The following is a 12,062-nucleotide window of genomic DNA, read 5'->3' as shown; positions in this document are numbered from 1 at the left end:
TTTATTTAAATAAAAGCAGCAAAACATAATTGTTCTCCATAGTGTGGCACTTGCTGCTGTATGTTGCCTGACACATTGTGTGTTTTAAATACTTGCATCTGTATCCTCTATGCTAACATTTACTATTCTTGCTTGGTCAAGAAACTCTGGGTAGGCATCACAAAATCCATATTGAGTATTATCCCTCTGATATTATTTCCATGTATTGATCCTCTAGTTTTTTACCAACATTTTGATAACCCTATGTGCCATAGAAGTCATTTGAGGTATAGGTCCATGATTACTTAAGTTTTTTCACCCTTCATATTGATGGGCACTATATGAGTGATTTTCAAGGGTAATACCACTGCCACTGCTGGAATAATGACATAAATCTGATTAATTTCTCGATTGAGTACAACTAGTACCCACATCAGTTAAGCACTGAAAATTGTATAAGCTCTTCTCTAATGAGAGGGAATTGGAAATGATAACCATGTCTCCCTTAGTCAAAGAGTCCAAATTAATAATGATTACATTTGTGTTTCCACATCTCTGCTCAGACGATGCCTGTCAGACCCACCTGTTGATCGCAGCCCACAGTTTAAGGCAGTCATCGCGGTAGTGGTAGTTGGGTATTCCTTCTACCCCACAAGCTGCGATGTCATCTGGCAGACAGAGGGAGCTGTAAGTCAGGGAGTTCAAACCTCTCTGCATCACTTCAAACTTCCCCGGTCCTCCAGTGCTGGAGGCCTAGTTGAGAATGAAAACAAGGGATTTTAGTCTAACTTTCATCCAAACAATTATACTGAATTCCAATTTGATTTAGCAGTTATGGAAAACTGTTGTTTTGGCTCCAGGGAAATATTTAAAAAACAAAAGAGAAATTGCAGAAGAACAGAAACAATCCAGATGTATTTCTCATTTAGTCATCTCAAAAATCTGTAATTGGCACTCTAGATTGGTATAGTTTCATTCTTCAAGTGAGAATCACTAATGAAGAGCACAAATACTGCAACTTACTTGGTGGTTAGTGTTAAGTGTTATAAATCAAAATGTTTACTATAGCATTGTTACATGTTTTTTTAAATAATATGCATTTCTGCATAGATTTTTATGAATTCCCAAAGGTGTCTCTTTGAAGTATTACTGAAAAAGCTTAAATCACAAAGGAAAGCTGGGAGTGCAGCCTTTATACCAAAGGAACATGCACATAAATAAAGCTGGGATAACATTCCTTTTTTACACTTGTGCATTCAGCCACCTAAATATTTTATTTTGAGCCAAAACAATTTTAAGAATTAATTGGTCTGATTGTTCAACCATTTTAAACAAGTCTCTTGCATTAGTATTTTTCATTTATCTAAATGTTAAATAGGGAATATGACTATAAGAAATTAATAATAGAAATGCAGTGCAGGTGCAATGGTTATGCAGCAATAGAGACTTACCTTGTCAAAAATTCCACCTTCTGACAACAAAGTATTTCTGCCACAATATTGATGTGAAGGGTGTATTTCATATGAGGAATCAGGAGCTTCATATAACCAAAAAATACTTAATTACATATTACAACAAAAACAATAGCAAATGTGTCAATTGTGCATTGTTTATTGGCTTAAACCTAAGGTTCAAGACAATTAAGAGGTTCGAGAGATGTATCTTTATTGAAGTGAACGCTAGAATATTTTATTTGTACAACACTTGACAAAGAATAACAATTGGTCTATATATCAAGTAAATGTTCATTTTCCTGATTCTATTCAAAAATACTAAAACTGTTCTAAGGAAATTGCAGTTTGAGGAGGCATGTTGCAAAATAAATATAAACTTGAAACACTTACAAATTTAATCTGTCCCACCATAGTAACATGGTAACATTTAAAAGTAATTGAAATTAATATTCATTAATATTACATGGGTATATATTAATGAGAAATTATACAGTCGAGGGGACCTCCTTGGGGGAGTCTCCATTTTGGCTGAAAAACGCAGGTACAACAGTGTAGTTTTTAAACAAGATGTCCACCTGTTCATTGGAAATGAAGGTAGGCCAAGTACGTGTTAGTACTTGTGAGGACTAGAATTCCAGAAAACAGAAAAGTTTAGGTCTTTCATGGAATGAGCCATGTCTCTATATGATTATGCAGCTTAGAAGAGTCTGGTCAGGAAGAACAATTGTGTCCTGGCTAGAGCTCAGAAGGACAAACTGATAGTATTGTCAATTCATAGGTATAATTCTGTTCTAAAACTAAGTGAAGGAATGTGATGTGTTGCTACAGATAGTATGAGCAACAGTCTGTTTTTGTTAGATTAACTGAAAAAGTGGGTAGAGAAACACCAGCAAGCAGGTAAGCAACAGCATGAAGAGGCAGCACACTGTTCGCAGCAAGTAATGGAGACAGGCTGGTGAAGAGAATGCAAGGACAAGAATAAAGTTTCGCACTAACAAACACTGTGCAAAGCACCAGAGACAAACAGTGAGATCTAGGACCCCAGTGTGAAGCTTGAAACTGATGACAGATTTCCTGAATCCTGTCAGATCACAGCTCTAAGTAGCTTGAACCACCTTTGGCTATACAGATAATTGCCAAACATGGATCATTCTAGCTATTTTTGATTTTTCCTAAATATTAGAGTATATTTAGTCTCTCTCTACTGTATAGAGGCTATATTAGTACTTAACAGAAGGTTACAGAATGTGATTGTATCTCTTTGGAATGTGAATAGTGTTAAAATACCCCACAACAGGGGGCTTGGCCCTTTGGCATTGCAGAATTCACCATTTTCTGGCAAGGCACTGCTTGTGTCTTGGGGTTTTAGGATGATTAAGCGACTATGACTTGTGGTGAATTAAGCTTCACATTCCTACTTTTTTATGGTCTAGAATATCAAAGCTTGACAAAAATATTTAGATTTAAAAATCCAAACATGTCACAGAAGATCAGTATCTGACATTAAAACTTTTGAAAAGCCAGAGTAGGATCTTGCTCTTGAGCAACACATTTTATAGTGTCTAGGATATTTGGGAATGATCTTACTGATGGCATCTAAAGGGATTTTTTAAGAATCACTTGTCACAGTGGGGGACAGAAAACTGCTGTACAGTTTCTGGCCTGTGGCTCTAATTTAAGAAATAACAGAAAATAATTTACTGAATTAGTTAATTGTTTGTTAATCTTTTGTCTTACTCGGTGTGACCTTAATGCACAGCTGGAGGTGATCCTCAAGGGAACACCACAATAACTAGCCCATTGTTCGCAGTGAGCCTGAATTGCGAGTGATCAAATGTAATGACCACTTTGAAAATAGTTCTTTCAGCATTTTACTCCAAATTGTGATATGTGAGGTATTTGTAATTTGTTTGTGCTTTTGTGGATTCAGACCCACCAATGCCCATTCATATAAGGCTAGATCTACTGTAAATTAAGTATTCATTATCTTTATATTTAAATAATTCCAATAATTTGTTTATTTTTTTCTAAAACTTTAGTCTGACAAACATTTTATCTACAAAAATAGGTCCTCTAAAGTCTATGGATTAATAAAGAGAATTACTTTTCATGAAAGATGTAAATGTGCTGTAGATCCATTATTGTCAAGGGTACAGACCAGTGCAAGGCACAAAATTCAATAAAGTTAAATGTCAAACCCGGCTATATCATATCCATGTGAGATGCATTTACATTTCATTTAAACAATTATAACAATTAAAATTAGAAAAAAAGTTAATGCTTGTAGACATTTGCTTTTAAGAACTTGACTATTGTTGGATACCTGCATAGACTAAGAAGAAAGTCACTTACATAAATACAAAAAGATGAGGATTTCTTATGTCAAAAATACACAGGAGCAGTACCTCTAACACAGGGTGCACTGAGGATAACTGCCTGAGCGTGGCAACACAGAATGCCTCTGCCAACAGGTGGGTGCGTAACAAGTGAGTAACCAACTCGAAATAGTTAAAGTTAGCACTGCACACAAAGGTCTTCGCCAAGAGCCAGCTGACAGAGTCACTGGGCAGGAATATGGGGTTTTCTGGTCCTGCCTTCTGGTTGAGCTATAACAAGAAATGATAATGCATTAATATGAATACAGTAGGACTCATATGATTTAGTGTACCTAATCATTTTGGCTTCTTGAAGATAGTACATACTGTATATACACAAGATAATCAATGACTATGCATGTACCATGATGCCTAGAAATTTCACAAAACCCAATCCCAAACATTTTATTAATTATTAATGATATTATTGATAAACTAGCATAGGATTTATAATCAACAAAACATATAATCATTCTAGTATAGAACAGTGGTGCAGTGGTTGGCATTTACTGCCTTGCAGCACTGGGGCCAAGGGTTCAATCACTGGGGTGGTATCTGCATGGAGTTTGTATGTTCTCCCTCTGTTTGTGTAGGCATCCCCTGGGTACTTCCTTTCCACGGTCTAAAAACATACTGGTATGTTAATTGGCTTCTGGAAAGAGTGGCCCTGATATGAATGTGAGCATCTCTCTGTTTGTGTCTACCTTGAAAGGGTCTGGTCCACGGTGTCTTTGTGCCTGTTGCTTGCTGGGATAGGCACTGGCTCTCCTGTGTGACCCTGAACTGGAAGAAGCAGTTAGAGAATGGATGAATGGAACTAATTTGCAAATGAAAAGAGCTCTCTGCTTCAGACAACTAATCTTAATTCCACCAAATACTTTTTTTATCCTTGAATGATAGTCCATGCATTTTAGACAAGTTAGTAACTGCAGTTAGTCTGGCACCTGAATGGCAATGGGCATCAGGATTTCTTCTCTTTACAAATGCAGCAAGCAGAGTGGAGCAGCAAGGTACTGCTTCTTTATATTGATGGTGCTGGTTTGGATGCCATCCAGCAGTTTGTAGTCCACCAGGTAGATAGTACCTGTAACGAACAGTTCTTTCCGGACCCTAGGGAAACGTCATGCAGGAAAACGGGGCTGAAGACAAGGGGGCGTGTCCAAGGTGCGCTGGTGCACGGGGGAGGTGTGGCCGAGGCGAACAATCTGAGAGAGTAATCCTTAGAGTATCCAAAACACAAGGGTAAGTCCAAAACCAGGAGATCCATCAGAACACGGAATTAAAACCACGAAGGCCGGGTCGGAACCAGCGGACGGGGAACAGGAACGGGAACAGAGGTTAAAACCTTAACGGGACCAGGCGCTTCCAGGTCCCGGACTCGCATGATATGGAAATCAGATGCAGAGTCCGGATGAGCATCAGCGCCTGGCTTTTAAGGTGGGCTGGGAATACGGAGCAGGTGCAGAGAATTAAGTCTTAAGTAAAAGGGCTGGAGCACCCTTAAAGAGGGGGAACTAATATCGTGACAGTACCTTTCTGTAGAAACACAATAACTAATTTGCTGCCTTTACAAACTGGAGTTGCTACGGTACTTGTTTGAAAATACAAGACATCCCAAGACTCATAGCACTCAAGACACTGACCATGATTCACACTCAAACTGAAATGCTTATACACTAACTGTCATGCCGGACATCCCTTCCCTAGAGGGCGCTTCACTACTCCTGTTATTGTTCCTGTGATTGTGACTAAGCTTCCCAGTGTACCGTTATGTGTACTGTTATTTAAAGACTAGCTCCTCCACTCCTCAGGGCTCAACATTAGGGTAAATATGTCGCAAGGCCCGTCTAGCACCAGGATTCCCTACATCCGTCTCCTGAAGGCATAGGCCTTATCCCCGACACCTCCCATTTCCTGGGCCCGGGGTCTGGAGGATCTGGCCCCATCTCCCTTGGACCTCTATCTTTTGCCCATGTTCGTGTTTTCCCCCTTCCCGGGGATTTTAACCTTGTCGCATGTGAGGATGGATAACTTGCTGATGGACTCCCGGACTGTGCCCTGACCTGCCTTTGGACCTGTTTGGATTTGGATGCCATTCTCCCCTGTTCAGTGTCTCATGGACTGTCACTATTATTTTGTGCTCTATTAAACCTCTGTGTGTTCTCCCATACCACGCCTATTGTTTTCTCCAGCTCTTACCGCATCACACAGGGTCTACTACAAGACCCGACATCGGCGCTGCTGTCTCCTCGATCCAGGGAGCTGGAATTCCTCTTGGTTTCATAAATCCTTTTCCAAGTGCTGGGGGCTGGTTTCCTCTCAACATCCAAAGCTGACTTGACATGATTAGCTCCTTAATTGTCCCTCTCTAAAAAGCTGTGTGATACACTGGAGGGGGAGAGAGATTGCTAAGGCCTGATAAGTTACACAAGTCAAGTAATCCCTGGTTGCACACCACCACGTCCTGGCCAGGATTGTCCAAAGATGTTATGATAAATGAATATTTAAGATTTATTGGTATTACAGACCCTTTAAGAGAATCAGAAGCCCTTTAAAAAGCCAGTTCTAAGAGCATTATGGGAAAGGATATGTGAAGAAAGGAGAAAGTTGACAGCAGGAAGATGTCATCAGAAGTCAAGGAAAACAGGTTTAAATTAGAAGTATTGTTTGTTGACTTTCTACCCCAAATCTAGGTTGTTTATTATTTAGTTCCTAGAAAAAGTCATATAAAACAGACCAAGTGTTGAGACTCTGCTGTTTTTATTGTTTTGTTGTTTCGGTGGTGAAAAGACAAAATAATAATAACAATAATAACAATAAAAATAATAATTCCTTACACTTACATAGCGCTTTTCTGGACACTCCACTCAAAGCGCTTTACAGGTAATGGGGACTCCACTCCACCACCACCAATGTGCAGCATCCACCTGGAGAATTTAGGCTTCAACTGCATTGTTTTACTACAGACTGGGTGAGTTCTGCCTTGTTTCTCCTCACTTTCTGGACACGGGATTTCAAGTTACAGTACAGTGAAAAGTTTGGTTTACTGTTTTTTTGGTTGACTGATGCTACATGTGTAAATTAAAAATAATAAATATGTGTAAAAGAGTAGATGTGTGAGTGAGTTAATGAGTGAGGTGCAGAGTGAGGTAGTGTTGACAAGTAGACCTTCACTCTAAAAGGGAAGTACAGAGTGAAGAAAGCTGCTGACCTTTGGCAACTTGTGAGAACCAGAGTAGGTGTGTGATAGAGAGGCCCTCAAGCTACAAGTGAAGTACAGAGTGGTGAAAGCTTCTGTCTATCTACAGGCCTCTGGTTAGACTCCAGGATGTGTTGTGCTACCCTGTGGGAGGCATGAGAAAGGTGTTACTTCTCACAGGATGGTATGTGGAACACAGAATTGTGGAATGCAAGGTCAGCCAGCAGCTCCGAGTTGTGTGTGAGACAGTGAGGTCTCTCAAAAGAGGTGCGCCGGAACTGGTTAGTGATACAGGGTACGTGTGAATGCAGAATTTGCCAGGCCACAAGACAGTGGTGTAGTGGCAGTTACAAGTGGACAGCCCTGGGCACGAGGATGAAGTGACAGTGAGTTCTGAGATTTGTGTCTGCGGTGTGAGATTGAGAAGCCAGAGACTGTGAATAATGTTGTTATGTGATACTGTGACTAGTGGTACATTATATGTTGAGTGTATGAGATGTACTCAGATGGTGCAGCTTTGGTCGTTGCTACAGTGCCTTGCGAAAGTATTCGGCCCCCTTGAACTTTTCAACCTTTTGCCACATTTCAGGCTTCAAACATAAAGATATAATTTTTTTATTTTATGTGAAGAATCACCAACAAGTGGGACACAATTGTGAAGTGGAACGAAATCTATTGGATTTTTGAAACTTTTTTAACTAATAAAAAAATGAAAAGTGGGGCGTGCAAAATTATTCGGCCCCTTTACTTTCAGTGCAGCAAACTCACTCCAGAAGTTCAGCGAGGATCTCTGAATGATCCAATGTTGTCCTAAATGACTGATGGTGATAAATAGAATCCACCTGTGTGTAATCAAGTCTCTGTATAAATGCACCTGCTCTGTGATAGTCTCAAGGTTCTGTTGAAAGCGCAGAGAGCATCATGAAGACCAAGGAACACACCAGGCAGGTCCGTAATACTGTTGTGGAGAAGTTTAAAGCCGGATTTGGATACAAAAAGATTTCCCAAGCTTCAAACATCCCAAGGAGCACTGTGCAAGCGATCATCTTGAAATGGAAGGAGTATCAGACCACTGCAAATCTACCAAGACCTGGCCGTCCCTCTAAACTTTCAGCTCAGACAAGGAGAAGACTGATCAGAGATGCAGCCAAGAGGCCCATGATCACTCTGGATGAACTGCAGAGAACTACAGCTGAGGTGGGAGAGTCTGTCCATAGGACAACAATCAGTCTTACACTGCACAAATCTGGCCTTTATGGAAGAGTGGCAAGAAGAAAGCCATTTCTCAAAGATATCCATAAAAAGTCTCGTCTAAAGTTTGCCACAAGCCACCTGGGAGACACCCCAAACATGTGGAAGAAGGTGCTCTGGTCAGATGAAACCAAAATCGAACTTTTTGGCCACAATGCAAAATGATATGTTTGGCGTAAAAGCAACACAGCTCATCACCCTCAACACACCATCCCCACTGTCAAACATGGTGGTGGCAGCATCATGGTTTGGGCCTGCTTTTCTTCAGCAGGGACAGGGAAGATGGTTAAAATTGAGGGGAAGATGGATGCAGCCAAATACAGGACCATTCTGGATGAAAACCTGTTGGAGTCTGCAAAAGACCTGAAACTGGGACGGAGATTTATCTTCCAACAAGACAATGATCCCAAACATACTGCAAAATCTACAAAGGAATGGTTCACAAATAAACGTATCCAGGTGTTTGAATGGCCAAGTCAAAGTCCAGACCTGAATCCAATCGAGAATCTGTGGAAAGAGCTGAAAACTGCTGTTCACAAACGCTCTCCATCCAACCTCACTGAGCTCGAGCTGTTTTGCAAGGAAGAATGGGCAAGAATTTCAGTCTCTCGATGTGCAAAACTGATAGAGACATACCCCAAGCGACTTGCAGCTGTAATCGCAGCAAAAGGTGGCTCTACAAAGTATTAACGCAAGGGGGCCGAATAATTTTGCACGCCCCACTTTTCATTTTTTTATTAGTTAAAAAAGTTTCAAAAATCCAATAGATTTCGTTCCACTTCACAATTGTGTCCCACTTGTTGGTGATTCTTCACATAAAATAAAAAATGTATATCTTTATGTTTGAAGCCTGAAATGTGGCAAAAGGTTGAAAAGTTCAAGGGGGCCGAATACTTTCGCAAGGCACTGTATGTTGGCCTGCTGGTAAGGTAAAGAATGAGGCAAACTGCCTGAAAAGAGGCTGAAACACAACACTTTTTCTGTAAGAGAGAAAGGAAAAGGAGAAAATTCCCACAAACTGTTTCTTCCAAATAGGCTGTTATGGACTTTTCTGTTCTTATGGGATAACCTGGCCTTGTGTCACCCTGTGTGGCATCACAGAGATTGGGGGGGGGGGGCAGGAAAAAGAGGTTCACTGGGTGTTGCTGACTTACATCCATTTACTACCAAAGATAATCTTAGAAAAGGTGGAAACTTAAAACTCTTATTTTTTATTATTTAGCCTTTTATGTTTCAAAATGTACAGGTCATCCTTCTTCAAAAATATCCATTATAATAATAATAATTGCTTACACTTATATAGCACTTTTCTGGACACTCCACTCAAAGCGCTTTACAGGTAATGGGGACTCCACCACCACCAATGTGCAGCACCACCTGGAGAATTTAGGCTTCAACTGCATTGTTTTACTACAGACTGGGTGAGTTTTGCCTTGTTTCTCCTAACTGTCTAGATGTAGAACCACCAGAACACTCACCACACATCAGCTATCAGTGGGGAGGAGAGCAGAGTAATGAAGTCAATTTAGGATGGCTTCACATTAATCCATGTGACAGTCATACTCACCTCCATTTCTTCCTGAAGGGAGTTTGAAGTTTCTAGGAATTCACAAACCATGTCGTTGGTAACAGGGAAGTTTGGGGGGATCTGTTTGCACTGTCTGATCAGTATGGGGTTGGTGCCATTTAGATACTGGTATGCATAAAAACAGTCTTCCTTCCAATTACTTTGCACTTTCTCTGTATTAACAAGAAATATGTTTTACATTCAAGAAAAAAACACTGGCACTCTAACTGATTTGCATTGTTAAGCAATGTGCTCTCTGATTTTATTCAAGTTCTCCCCTGCTGCTGTGGCCAAAGTCAGAAGTTACTGTGTTATGGGAGTTAGACTACCAATTATATCTTACAAGATGATATTCTATGAGCAACTGGTGATTGAACTATACTTGAGGGCAAAAAATGTCCCCGGCAATAGATCCTGGTTTAGCGTTATAAAACAAAATTGTAAATTTAATAATTATTGTGGATTGTTTTGTATTTTAGCATTATTAATGCTTTTACAACAAGCAATGTACATTTATACAGTTTGGCAATTTACTGGACCATTCTCACAAAATAATGTTTAGATGGTTTACCCATTAGGAAATTAGGTAGTTCAGCATAAAATTATGTTATTATGATGATTTCATTTTTAAAACAATTACTCAGATTATACAGTACCTGACACATCTGTCTGTTTGCAATGATTGTAGAATTTCTCATAAAACTGCATACTTTCCCAGGACCCCCCGGGACACACAATTCCTTCCAGGTCAAGCTCCACTAGACTGGTGGAATGAAATGGTCAAATAAATCTCAGAACCTGCCTTACGGTAACCATATGCAGTCATCACTTATAAGGACAACATTTCAGGTAAAGGTATGTTTTAAGAATAGGTAGTTTCTTTTAACTATGGAACCTTCTCAGAGTTTTTGAAAAAGATGTTCGAATCCAAATGTCATTCCAATCAAATTGTTTTTAAATCTTTCACAAACCAGAAAGCTGGATGTGGGAAGTGTCATTTGAATGCCCAATTATCCATTTCATTTGTCAGCTTTATTAGTATCATGCTGACGAACCCTAATGAGGACATCACAGGTGTCTGTGTTTATGACTTCATACATATAAAAGGCAGTCTTATAGGTCATCTGGTTTAAAGATTGGCAACAGCTGTAATTTATTGACGAATTAAACACAAAATCAGTTAAGTTCACATTAAGGAGATAGATGTAAAAAAGGTTTCTTGAGAGCTGAAGAGTACTTAGATTTTAGTCCTAAATGATCTTTAAGTTAATTCAATGAATTTCTGTTTTAACTAATAACAATGGAATTGTTCCATGTCTTTGGAAATTGATTTAATTGTGATCTACAAAACCTGCTGTAGGGGCTCCCCTGGACACATCAGGTGCAAAGGCAGAAGTTTAACAAATAATTAACTGAAATGTAATAAAATTATATATGCAGAAAAAGCAAAAAGCAAAAGAAGAAATAGAACGCCTTAAGACAGTATATGGGAGAAGGGTGGGAATTAGTGTGGAGATTTTTGAAAGAGCATTACCCACCGAAAACAGATTGAAGAAAAGTAACAGCATGTCAGCTGAAGGAAACTGAGGATGTTTCAGATTTTACAGAAAGGGTTATAACTTTTTGGATAGTATACTTGGGGTTAGCCGATGAAACGGAAGTGAATGAAGATACTTCCACAGTAATAAAACAAATTTACCAGAGTGGCTTAAAACCTGATGTGGCCGAGAATATACAACTATGCTTTCCTGATATTTCAGAGAGTGGAGACAGATTTTATTTAATAACTTGTGTAGCATGTTTGCAAAAGTGCGAGCGCTGCAAATGGGAGGTAAAAAGACTCCCAAGAAAAAGAAAAAGGAGCTGACAGTAATCAAAATTATACCCAGATATGAAGACTTGAATAAATATCCTGATTGGGCATATCCAGATGGGGGCTGTGTGAACTAGCTCTTTGGGAAAAAGGGGACAAAACCCCAAGATAAAAATACTAATAAACTGGTGTGCAGTTACTGTAAAATAAACAGAGCATTTTTGGGACAATTTTAAGAAATAGAATTGATTTCACAGTTAAAGAACATGTCAGAAGCTGAAACAAGAGCCTTGTGTGAAATAATAGATTTAAAGGATAAGTAACCCCTTTGTTACCTCCGTAAATTTATCTCAGGATTTAAATAAAAGAGAAATAATCCTACAGTGTACAGTAATTGGTGTCCAGATTCCCTTGTTGGGGGACA

The 12,062-nt window shown here is 39.4% G+C and overlaps 1 pseudogene; it reads right to left on the bottom strand.

Annotated features, from left to right (window-relative positions):
• Positions 1-10,533, bottom strand: part of LOC138225115 (arachidonate 12-lipoxygenase, 12R-type-like) — a 44,793-nt pseudogene extending 34,260 nt beyond the window's left edge.
• Between the last annotated feature and the right edge of the window lie 1,529 nt (positions 10,534-12,062).

The sequence above is a fragment of the Lepisosteus oculatus genome, chromosome 26 (assembly GCF_040954835.1).
Source record: "Lepisosteus oculatus isolate fLepOcu1 chromosome 26, fLepOcu1.hap2, whole genome shotgun sequence".
NCBI classification, from domain to species: domain Eukaryota; kingdom Metazoa; phylum Chordata; class Actinopteri; order Semionotiformes; family Lepisosteidae; genus Lepisosteus; species Lepisosteus oculatus.
Note: the sequence above shows the minus strand (reverse complement) of the source record. Positions and strands in the feature narration are given on the sequence as shown.